The 12,822-nt window shown below is 45.2% G+C and overlaps 1 protein-coding gene across 1 annotated transcript in view; it reads left to right on the top strand.

Annotated features, from left to right (window-relative positions):
- Window positions 1-12,822, top strand: part of LOC145406019 (uncharacterized) — a 77,429-nt gene that overhangs the window by 50,635 nt on the left and 13,972 nt on the right. The window lies entirely within an intron of this gene.

The raw sequence follows: 12,822 nt of genomic DNA on the forward strand, positions 1-12,822 counted from the left end.
AACGACGATTCTGACGATTAATGATGCGTTGCCTGAAAGCACGCACTTCCTCCACAAGTCCCAAGGGTCCCATCTCCCTGTCGCAGTCCGGGTGTTCCAGGTAGTCCAGAACGAACTCTACGTGTTCCCGGAGTGCACTCAGCTTGGGGATGGCTGGTGTTCTGTCCTGCTGAGAGGAGTCTGCATCATCGTCGCCGTCCTCGTCGGAATCTTCAAGCTGGGTACTGACACCTGCAACTGAAGATGCAATTTCGATATCAGACAGGGTCTGATACCCAGGATCGCCCTCGTCGTCATCCAATCACTCACTCACGTCGTCCACATCAACATCGTTGCCATGCGTACGTAGATGTGCATGGAAGTCATCCACATCAAAACCTAGGAAATCAGTACTCCACATCCGTTCCGAGAAGCAGATGAGACCAACCATTTTCTAGAGTCTTGACAGGGATTTCCTTCTATGCACTGGCCCAGTTGTAGATTGCAGACTTGATGTTGTAGCAGCGAAGGTTTTCCAAAGTCCTCTGGCCTTGCGTGTCCTGTCCCTCCCTGCTCTCATCCTCGTCCTCGAGAACAACCATCACCTCGTCCAGGAACTTCCGTCGGTATAGGCACTTCTTTGCCACGATCACTCCTTGGTCCATTGGTTGAATGAGAGCAGTAGTATTAGGTGGCAGAAACATGCACCTATTGCGGCCATTCTCAGCCACCAACTCCTTGTCGCACGTGTGGGCAGGTGCATTATCGAGGAGAAGGAGGGCCTTTACCTGGTCGCGTGGGATTCCCAGTTTCTCTGTCTGGTAATGGATGACCTCCTTGACGAAATGGCGGTGGAACCAGTCTTTGAAGATCTGAGCTGTGAACCATGCCTTCAAGGAATGGTACCAGACGACAGGAAGGACATCCATCACCCCACAAAGATACCGAGGCTGCTTTGCGCAGCCAACAATAACGGGCTTAAGCCAGTGCATGCTGTTAGCATTGGCACAACACAAAGCAGATATCCGTTCCTTGGAGAGCTTGCAGCCAGGTACACGCTTCTCCATCTCCTCAGCTAGAGTGTTCGTTGGCAAAGAACGATAGAATAAACCAGTTTCGTCAGCATTGTAGACTTGACTGAGAGTGAGGCCCTCCCTGTCGATCAAGCCCTTCACTTTGTGCTGAAACTCGTCAACTCCATCCTCATTAGTGTCCAAAGCTTCGCCACGAGCCTTACGGTTGGTAAGGCCATGCCATAACTTAAATGCGAAGAGCCAACCCTCGGATGCCTTGAAGTCTAGGGTGCCGTGAAGCTTGGCGAACTTCTCAGCAGCAGCCTTCAGCTCCGTACCACGTACCATCACACCAGCAGCACGTTGCTGTCGATACCAAATCAACGTGGAGCGGTCGTCTTCAGCAAACTTGGGAGTAAACATCACCTTCCTCTCCACGTTGCATTTGCTTCTCGACAAGAAGTCAGCCGTGTACTGCATGAGTTTGTCTCGGGATCTCTTAATATCAAAGTAGATCGGGCCAGGTTGAATTCGCGGAGGATGCGGGAAGAAGACCACCCCGCATCTACTTTCTCCAATATCTCCCGTTTCTTCTCCAGAGTCAACATCACTCTCTTCCTCTTCTCAGGCGGCGGGGCCATCATCACACACACGAAGGAGAGGCACGAGAGCAGCAGGAGTGCCTGCAGCAGGTAAGGCACCACCACAAAACCGAGCACGTGGGCAGCCATGATGACGAGCGTTCACTCGCGACGAGAGACAGGCAGAAAGTGGGGAGGATGCAGGGGCGCTCTAGCGGACGTCGGAGGAATGACGCGCCACAACAAAGCTGTCCCGCGCCCCGTGCGCCAAGTTCAAATTACGGGCGGGAAAAAATAGTTTTTTTTTTCCAATTTTTTTGCGGTTTTCGGACCATTTTGGGAATATTGGATCCCGGGATGATTATGTCCGGTTAGTGGGGATGTTCGGGTATTGGGCATTCGGATATTAGAGGGATTACTACTGTGTATATATATATATATATATATATATATATATATATATATATATATATATATATATATATACAGTAGTAATCCCTCTAATATCCGAACGCCCAATACCCGAACATCCACTATATATATACAGTATGTATATATATATACTGTATATATATATATATATATATATATATATACAGTATGTATATATATATATATATATATATATATACAGTATGTATATATATATATATATACAGTATGTATATATATATATATATATATATACAGTATGTATATATATATATATATATATATACAGTATGTATATATATATATATATATATATATATATATATATATATATATATATACACAGGTCTCCCTCTTTTTAGGCTGTATCGTTTTACGATATTTCGCATTTATGATCCTTATTCTTTAGTACCAAGTGTTCATTTTACAATTGAGCTCCCTCGCATTTACGACTGGACATGTGGAAATCCCATGCTCACAGGCAGATCAGCTGAGAGTTGCCCAAACCTCCACCTCCACCACCTCTCATTCTCCTGATTCATGCACCCCTGCCACCCAAACCTGCACCACCCCTGCTTCCTCCCTCTCCACCTCTTGTGTTGACGAGTGATGGGCTTTGGCCCAGGATGTCTCCTGGCATCGGAGGAGACATTAAGGCATTACGTCCTCCAGCCTCGGGGGGGGGACCAACTAAGGGTGGACGGAGCTACAGTACGGTAGGAGGGTACATAACAGTACATTACAGTACTGTACAGCTGTATTTCATGTTGTTTTTGCTATTTCATGTCTTTATGTTTGCAAATGTACATACATATGTGATTCAGATGCACTACAATACATAAAGCATCATCATTATTATTGCATATTAGATTACTTGTATGGGTCTTGGGTTCCTTATACAAGAGTCCAGGAACTGATCCCTATTTTTCCCATTAAACCTTAATTTCGCTTTACGATATTTCGGTTTACGATTGCCTTTCTAGGAACGCATACTAATCGTAAAACAAGGGAGACCTGTATATATATATATATATATATATATATATATATACAGTAATCCCTGTACTATTCAGACGCCCACTTTCCGGACATCCCACTTACCGGACATTTTGGTCCCGGGATTTATTATTCCCAAAATTGCCCCAAATTTGCAAAAAATTAGAAAAAATCTGACATTTTTTCCCCTCTGAATTTGAACTTGGTGCGCGCGGCGCGGACAAGCTGTGTTTTGGTGCATAGTTCCTCTGTCGTCCGTTAGAGCGCTCCTGCATTCTCCCCACTTACCGCCAGTCTCTTGTTGTGAGTGCACGCTCTTCATCGTGGCCGCCCACGTGCTCGCTTTTGTGGTGGTGCCCTACCTGCTGCAGGCTCTCCTGCTGGTCTCCTGCCTCTTCTTTGTGTGTGTGATGATGGCCCCACCGCCTGAGAAGAGGAAGAGAGTGGTTTTGACTCTGGAGAAGAATAGGGAGATTTTGGACAAGATGGACGTGGGATAGTCAACCTCACGCATCCTCCGTGAATTCCACCTGGCCCTGATCTACTTTGTTTGATATCAAGAGATCCCGTGACAAACTCATGTAGTACATGGCTGACTTCTCGTCGAAGAACAAATGCAACGTGGAGAGGAAGATGATGTTTACTCCCCGGTATGCTGAAGTCGACCGCTCCACGTTGATTTGGAATTGGCAGCAACGTGCTGCTGGTGTGCTGGTGCATGGCACGGAGCTGAAGACTGCTGCTGAGAAGTTCTTAAGGATTCACAACGCCCCAGATTTCAAGGCATCCGAGGGTTGGCTCTTTGAGTTCAAGTTACGACATGGCCTTACCAACCATAAGTCTCATGGCGAAGCTTTGGATGCCAATGAGGATGGAGTAGAGGAATTTCGGCACAAGGTGAAGGGCTTGATCGACAGGGAGGGCCTCACTCTCGATCAAGTCTACAACGCTGAAGAAACTGGTTTATTCTATCGTTCTTTGCCAACGAACACTCTAGCCAACGATACGGGGAAGTGTGTACCTGGCCGCAAGCTCTGCAAGCTATGGATATCTGCCTTGTGTGGTGCCAATGCTAATGGCATGCACCGGCTCAAGCCCGTTATTGTTGGCTGCTCAAAGCAGCCTCAGTGTCTTCATGGAGTGATGGATGCCCTTCCTGTCGTTTGGTACCATTCTGTGAAGGCATGGTTCACTGCCCAGATCTTCAAAGACTGGTTCCACCGCCATTTCGTCAAGGAGGTCATCAGTTACCATACGAAGACACTGGGAATCCCGTGCGACCAGGTAAAGGCCCTCCTTCTGTTGGATAATGCACCTGCCCACCCGTGCGACAAGGACTTGGTGGCTGAGAATGGGCGCATTAGGTGCATGTTTATGCCACCTAATATGACTGCTCTCATCCAACGAATTGACCAAGGAGTAATTGTGGCAAGGAAGAGGCTGTACCGAAGGAAGTTTTTGGACAAGGTGATGGTTGTTCTCGAGGACGAGGATGAGCGCAGGGAGGGACGGGACACGTGAGGCCAGCGGACTTTGGAAAACATTCGCCACACCATCATCAAGTCTGCAATCTACAACTGGGCCAGTGCATTGAAGGAAATCCCTGTTAAGACTCTAGAAAATGGTTGGTCTCATCTGCTTCTTGGAACGGATGTGGAGCACAGTTTCCTAGGTTTTGACGTGGGGGATTTCCATGCACGTCTACGTGCGCATGGCGACGATGTTGATGTGGACGACGTGCGTGAGTGGTTGGATGATGACGAGGGCGATCCTGGGTATCAGACCATGTCTGATACCGAGATTGCATCTTCAGTTGCAGGTGTCAGTACCCAACTTGAAGATTCGGACAAGGACGGCGACGATGATGTGGACTCCTCTCAGCGTGACACTATTCCAGCCATCCCCAAGCTGAGCGCACTCCTGGAACACGTAGAGTTCGTTCTCAACTACCTGGAACACCTGGACTGCGACAGGGAGATGGGGCCCTTGGGACTTGTGGAGGAAGTGCACGCTTTCAGGCAGTGCATCATTAATTGTCAAAATCGTCGTTCCTTGCATCAATCAACCATTGACAGCTTTTTCAGACCCTTGACCCCTGCTGTGCCCAGCCCTGGCTTCACACCATTGCTTCCCCAAGACAGGCCCTCATCCTCCGAGCTACAGCCCAGCACATCAGGCACAGTGGAGTCGCCACTGGTCGTGAGTTTGCGCCTGTCTTCAGAGTCGTCTGCAGTGGGTAGTCCATCACCACGTCCCAGTGACGCACCCCTAGGCCACCTGCATCAGCTACTCTCAGACTCTGACAGTGAATAGACAGCAAGAACTTTCCACTAGACCACACGGGAATTTACAATGTTGTGCAGTGAAAAAAACAGTGCTCAGTGTTAAGAAATTAGAATTCTGAGTGCAAAGACTTAAGAACAGAGTGCAACACTGATTGTATGGACATTCAATGGAGCGCAGATTAGACGAGTGTGTAGTGTTAAGAAAATGGATTTATGAGTGCAAAGACTTAAGTGCAGAGTGCAACACTTATTTCATTAAGGTACAATGGAGCGCAAATTAGATTAGAGTGTGTAGTGTTAAGAAAATGGATTTATGAGTGCAAATGACTAAGTTCAGTGCAAGACTTCATGTACACTGTACTGCAGGTGCTTCAGGTACTCCTTTTTACTGTCAGAGTCTGAGAGGAGCCGGGTTATTCATCGAGATGGCCAAGGACTTGTTGTAAGTACCCAGAATGTCATACTGTACTATATTTTCCATACTTACCTCTCAAACCTCATTTCACTCTTTTATGTCCCTTATTAGTGTGAATAGGGTCTTAGGTGCTAGGCATGTTCAGTAGGGAGGTGTTTTTCTGAGTTAGGCTAGGTTAAAGTCCTTAGGTAACCAGTCCAGGAGCCAGGGACTTGTTGTAAGTACCCAGAATGTTTAATATTGTATATACTCACCTTTAATACCTCATTCGCTGGTTCTTTTGCATTTATTTAATTCTTTTATGTCCGTTATTGGTGTGAATTGGGTCTTAAATAGGTGCTATGCATGTCCAGTAGGGAGATGTACAGGTATTTTTCTGAGTCAGGGTACATTAGGGTCCATAAGTACAAGTCCAGGAGGCTAGGACCCACTATCCGGACGGGACTACTTTCCGGACATGCCTTTGGCTCTGTTACATCGGATAGTGGAGGGATTACTATATATATATATATATACATACATACATACATATATACTCGTGTTTATATACATAAATACAGTAATACCCCGATATACAATACCCCTAGATGCGATACCCCAGCTTAACAATGGGGGTAGAAATACCACCATACCCTGCCTAACGATGGCCAAACCCTGGTTTAACAATGGGTTTTGATTTTTTTTTTACTGACGTTGATGATATTTTAGACTAAAATTGTGTGTTTAGGTGGATTTATAATAAGTTTTTAGACTTAGATTAATGTGTTTTAGCCATTGGTGGGGTGAACATTGTCATTTTGGGATACAGTTTAGTAAGCATGATTTTTTCCAGACCTATATTTGATGATTTTCAGATTTTATTTGTTGGTTTTATTGAATTATTTACAGATGTTAGGCTCAGGCTAGCTTCTTTTATAGCTGTTAGGCCATTTAGATTGGCTTTAAACTTGTTTTTGGGCTCATTTGGGTGAGTTTTGGACTTGGTTAGAGGGGAAACCCAAGGCTGAAAAATGCAACCCATTACTTTGTTTACGTGTTAAAACTACTCCAGTATGCGATGCCCTGCCTAACGATAGGTTTTTACCTAACCAATTGCATTGTTAAACCAGGGTATACCTGTATATCTATCTATCTATCTATTGCCAGACGCCTCAATCCCGTTCTGGGTGGCCACAAACAAATCGCCTCCACGTCGCCCTGTCCCCTGCCATTTCACTGCCCTGCTCCCAACTCACACCCCCCTCTCTCATATACCTCTCCACCCCATCCCTCCATCTCATCCTCGGTCTCCCCCTCCCTCGTCCCCCCTCCACCTCATTCATAGACACTCTCTTCGTCAGTCTTTCACCCTCCATCCTCTCCACATGGCTAAACCACCTCAGTGTATTCCTCCTAACGCTTCCTATCACATCCACATCCACACCACAACGCTCCTTTATAACCTCATTTGTCAGCCTGTCTCTCCATGTGACTCCACAGGCTCCTCTTAAATAACTCATTTCCACTGCTCTCACTCTTTACTTGTGTCCTTCCAGCAACGTCCAAGCTTCACTTCCATACGTTAGAGTTGGTATCACAATACTGTCATGTAGTAACTTTTTCACTTCCATGCTCACTTCCCTGCTTCTTATCACTGCTTTCAAGGAACCAGCAACCTTTCTTCCCTGCTGTACCCTTTCAAGCACTTCACCCTCCAAACCTCCATCCTTACTCATCACACTACCCAAGTACTTAAACGTACTCACATTTTTCAGTTCCTCACCATCCAACCTTGCTGTACATTCACTGACTTCACCTCTTTCAAAGACCATCACATTACTCTTCCCTACATTCACCTTTAGATTCCATTTCTTGCACACTCTCTCAAACTTATCCACCAAGCCTTGCAGCTCTCCTTCATCTTCACTCAACAACATAGTATCATCTGCAAACAACAGTACATGGAGTTTCCAGACACTACCCTCTCTCACCAGGGCCACTCCAACATCCACTACCCTACCTTGTACCTCTTTTATTACCCCATCCATGTACACATTGAACAACCATGGAGACATGACATCCCTGTTTCAACCCAACCTTCAAAGAGAAAAATTCACTCAGTTCACCATCCACACGCACTGCAGCCTTAGCACCATCATACATACTCTTCACAGTATTCAACAACTTCCCATCTACTCCATATATTCTTAATACTTTCCACAATCCATGTCTATCCACCCTGTCATATGCTTTCTCCAAATCCATGAAAGCTGCATACAACTTCTTTCCCTTCTCTATAAACTTTTCCACTAAAGATCTAAGAATGAATATCTGATCTACACAACCTCTTCCCTTCCTAAAGCCTCCTTGTTCTTCTCCAACTAATTCCTCTGTTCTTTCTCTAACTCTGTTAATAAGAATCCTACCATACACTTTTCCTGTTATACTAAGAAGACAGATGCCCCTATAATTACCACACACTTCTTTTTCCCCTTTTCCTTTGTACAAGGGAATAATTATACCTGACTTCCAATGGTTGGCGAGTAGAGGTAGGGGAGAAGATGAGAGAGAGAAGAGAGAGGTATATGTGAGCAGGAGAAGGGAGGTTAAGAGACTGGTGAAGGAGAGTAAGAAGAAAGAGGATGAAGAGTTTGGGAGGAATCTGAGTGTGAAATGGAGGGAGAGTAAGAAACTGTTTTGGAAGGAGGTAAAGAAAGTAAGGCAGTGTGAAAGGGGAAATAATAGGGGAGTGAAAGATAGGAATAATAGATTGCTGGTGGAGAAGAGAGAGAAATTGAGGAGATGGAAGGAGCACTTTGAGGATTTGTTGAATGTAGAGAGTGAGAGCAGTGTGAGTGTAAGTGGTTGGGGAATGGCTGGGAGAAGAAGAGATGAGAGGAGGGAGGAAGAGATCAGTAGGGCGGAAGTGGTGGAAGCGATGAAGAAGATTAAACTGGGAAAGGCCCCAGGAATTGATGGAGTGTATGGTGAAATGCTTAGGTATGGGGGTGAGATTGTTGTGGAGTGGATATGGAAGTTGTGTAGATTGGCCTGGGAAGAGGGAAAGGTTCCAGAGGACTGGAAATCAGGTATAATTGTTCCTCTGTACAAAGGAAAAGGGGAGAGAGAAGTATGTGGTAACCATAGGGGTATTTGCCTTCTTAGTGTGACTGGTAAAATATATGGTAGAATACTCATTGATAGGGTTAGGCATATGACAGAGGAGCTAGTTGGAGAAGAACAAGGGGGATTTAGGAAGGGAAAAGGGTGTGTAGATCAGATATTTGTTCTAAGATGTTTAGTGGAGAAGTATCTAGAGAAGGGAAGGAATGTGTATGCTGCCTTCATGGACTTGGAGAAAGCTTATGACAGAATAGATAGGCAAGGTATGTGGAAGGTATTAAGAATATATGGAGTGAAGGGGAAATTGTTGAGTGCTGTGAAGAGTATGTACGAGGGAGCTAGGGCTGCGGTGCGAGTGGATGGTAAGCTGAGTGAGTTCTTTGATCTCAATGTGGGACTGAAACAAGGTTGTGATGTCTCCATGGCTGTTTAATATATATATGGATGGGGTTGTAAAGGAGGTGCAAGGTAGGGCAGTGGATGTGGGGGTGGCCCTAATGAATGAGGGTGAGATTTGGAAGCTTCCGGTGTTGCTGTTTGCTGATGATACAGTATTGTTGAGTGAAGATGAATGGGAGTTGCAAGGTTTGGTGAATGAATTTCGGACAGTGTGTAGGAGGAGGAAGCTGAAAGTTAATGTGAACAAAAGTAAAGTTATGGTGTTTGAGAGGAATGAAGTCACAGAGTGTGCATTGAGGTTGGATGGTGAGGATATGGAGAATGTGAGTGCATTCAAGTACTTGGGTAGTGTGATGAGTAAGGATGGAACTTTGGGGGATGAAGTACGTGAAAGGGTACAGCAGGGAAGGAAGGTTGTTGGTACACTGAAAGCAGTGATGAGAAATAGGGAGGTGAGTATGGAAGTTAAGAAGTCACTGCATGATGGTATTGTGATCCCTACCCTGACGTATGGAAGCGAGGCGTGGACCTTGCAAGAGGGGAACAAGTCAAGAGTGAGAGCAGTGGAAATGAGTTACTTGAGAGGAGCATGTGGAGTGACGTGGAGGGACAGGTTGACGAATGAAGAAGTGAAGGAACGTTGTGGGATAGATGTGGATGTGGTTGAGAAGATTAGGAGAAATACACTGAGGTGGTTTGGACATGTGGAGAGAATGGAGAATGAAAGACTGATTAAGAGGGTGTATGTAGGTGAGGTGGAGGGAGAGAGAGGGAGGGGTAGACCGAGAATGAGGTGGAGGAATGGAGTTGAGAGGTATATGAGGGAGGGGGGGGTGAGTTGGGGGGAGGGTAGTCAAATGGTGGGTGACAGAGTGACTTGGAGGCGTTTTGTCTGCGGCCACCCTTTGCGGGATTAGGGCGTCGGGCTATAGATAGATAGATAGACTTCCAATGCTCTGGGACTCTACCTTCCTCCCAGGCCAATCTGCACATTTTCCACGTCCATTCTACTACTATCTCTCCTCCATACTTCAGCATTTCACCACACACTCCATCAATTCCTGGGGCTTTCCCCAATTTAACTTTCTTCATTGCTTCCACAACTTCTATCCTACTGACTTCTTCCTGTCTTCTCACCTCCCTCCCTCTCCCAGCCATTCCCCAGCCACTTATACTCGCATTACTTCCATCCTGTATGTTCAACAATTCCTTAAAGTGTTCTCTCCATCTGCTCACTTTTTCTCCCTTTTCCACTAGTAATCCATCATTTTTATCTTTCACCCCTCTGCTAACTTCACTTCCACCCTGCCTTACTCTTTTCACCTCTTTCCAGAACATTTTCTTACAGTCCCTCCACCTTGCACTCAGGTTCCTTCCAAATTCCTCATCTGCTCTCTTCTTACTCTCTCTTACTAATCTTTTCACCTCTCTCTTTCTTTCTACATATAACTCTCTCTTCCACCTCTCAACTTCTTCCACGCCTCTATTTCTCATCCATTCATTGTATGCTTTCTTCTTTTGTGCCACAGCCTGTCTCACCTCTTCATTCCACCACACTGTTCCTTGCACACCTTCCGTCTTCTCTTCACCCCACACACCACATCACATGCTGCACATATTTCTTCTGTAAATATCCTGCACACACCTTCCACGTCCCCCATCTGCTCCAGTTCATATTTGCCTGATCGTTCCTCCACTTCCCTCTTATATTCTGTCTTTTTCTCATCCTCTTGTAACCTTTCCACTCTCCTTACAAATACTCCATTTTCCCATCCTTCCCTTCTTCTATTTCTCCATCCTAATTGGATCTTTATTCTGGCCACCACCAAGTAGTGGTCAGAAAGTCCACTCCCCCAACCTCTATAAGCTCTTGCATCCATTACACATCTTCGCATCCTTTCATCCACACATGCATAATCAATCATTGCCTTCCTTTCATTCATTTCACCACCCACCCTTCTCATCACTCGCCATGTATACCTGTGGATCATTTTGTGCCTGAAGAGGGTATTGGCTATCACCAACCCCCTCCCAGCACAAATGTCCACTAACGCACTGCCATTTTCATCTATCTCAGCAGGCACACCCCACTCACCAACTGTTCCATCCACCTACACATTCCCTACTTTACCATTCATATCACCGATCAAAAACACTCTCTCATTCCTTTCAAACTTTTCCATGCACACTTCCACATTTGTCGAAAACTCTTCTCTCACTCTGCTTGCACGATTTTGCGATGGTGCATACACACACACAATCGCCCACATTTGTACTCCAACCTTCAATCTTACCCACACAATCCTTGACTCAACTGATCCATACTCTCTTATGCTCTTCTTCTATCTTTTACTCAAAACTATACATACTCCTTCTTTTGCCCTCTCATTCTCACCTACTCCTGCACATATACCCCATCCATACTCCCACTCTCTAACAATTTCACCTCTCCATTTCATTTCAGTTATTCTGCATACATCAACTTTTGCACCCTTAAGCACCTGGACAATCTCTCTCTCTTTCACCTCATCTTTCGCTCCCCTTACATTCCACATTCCAATTACCATGTCCTTTGTCCAGTCCTTGGTCGTCATCTTTTGGTCAGTCCTTGTCCGAGGCTTATTGTTTGTCTTTTTAGTTAATTGTTTTCCGGGGAGGGGCACTAACCCTCCACCAACCCTTTTAGTCGCCTTTTACAACAAGCAGGGATACTGGGAGAGTATTCTTGAAAAAAAAAAACCTACCCCCAGGGGGGATATATATAATCCCTGTAATATCTGGATGCCCATTTTCCGGACATCCCCAATAACTGGATATTTTCGTCCCGGGATCTGATATTCCCAAAATGGGCCAAAAACAGCAAAAAATTCGAAAAGAATCCGACTTTTTTCCCACCCGTAATTTGAAATTGCCGCGTGGCGCTGAACAGCTGTTACACCATGGTCCCTTCACCCCTTCCTTCCTCCCCCCTCCCCCCTCCCCTGTCAGGGTTGCCATTTGGTATTTTTCATTACCAAATGTGGGCCAATTTGGTAATGAAAACTTCGTTTGGTAATGAATTAGAATAATACAATACCAAACGGATTTTTCACATGTATGAGGATACACAGGATGGAGATGGTGGATTGTTTGCTCTCTCTGATTAATTTGGTAGCCTAAATAGTGTGATAATAATCAACATGCTGTTAATTATGAGAAGAGTGATTACATGTATTTCCACTTGTGTATATAATTAGTGAAGAATAGATGCTAGCTTTACGAATTTGGTAATGAAAGTTAAAAATGGTGATGAAAATTGAGGAGTTTGGTAATGTGGCCATTGCGATCTGGCAACTCTGTTACACTGCTATCATCAACAGTCACAGCCTAACTCCGATCAAGAGCAGATGCTTATAGCACTGCAAGCCACAGGTGCTCGTTTTTTGTGAGTAAACAGTGAATAAACTGCAATACCTCGCCACTAGAACACATGGGAATTTACAGTTTTGTGCAGTGTTAAGAAATTAGAATTTAGAGTTCAAAGGATTAACTGTGGACTGCAAGCTGGCAATTCAAACCAGTCCAGGAGCCAGGGACTTCTTGTAAGTACCCAGAATGTTTAATATTGTATAAAGTCACCT

The sequence above is a fragment of the Coenobita brevimanus genome, chromosome 69, assembly GCF_032717465.1.
Source record: "Coenobita brevimanus isolate Jiangsu-jjx chromosome 69, ASM3271746v2, whole genome shotgun sequence".
Taxonomy (NCBI): domain Eukaryota; kingdom Metazoa; phylum Arthropoda; class Malacostraca; order Decapoda; family Coenobitidae; genus Coenobita; species Coenobita brevimanus.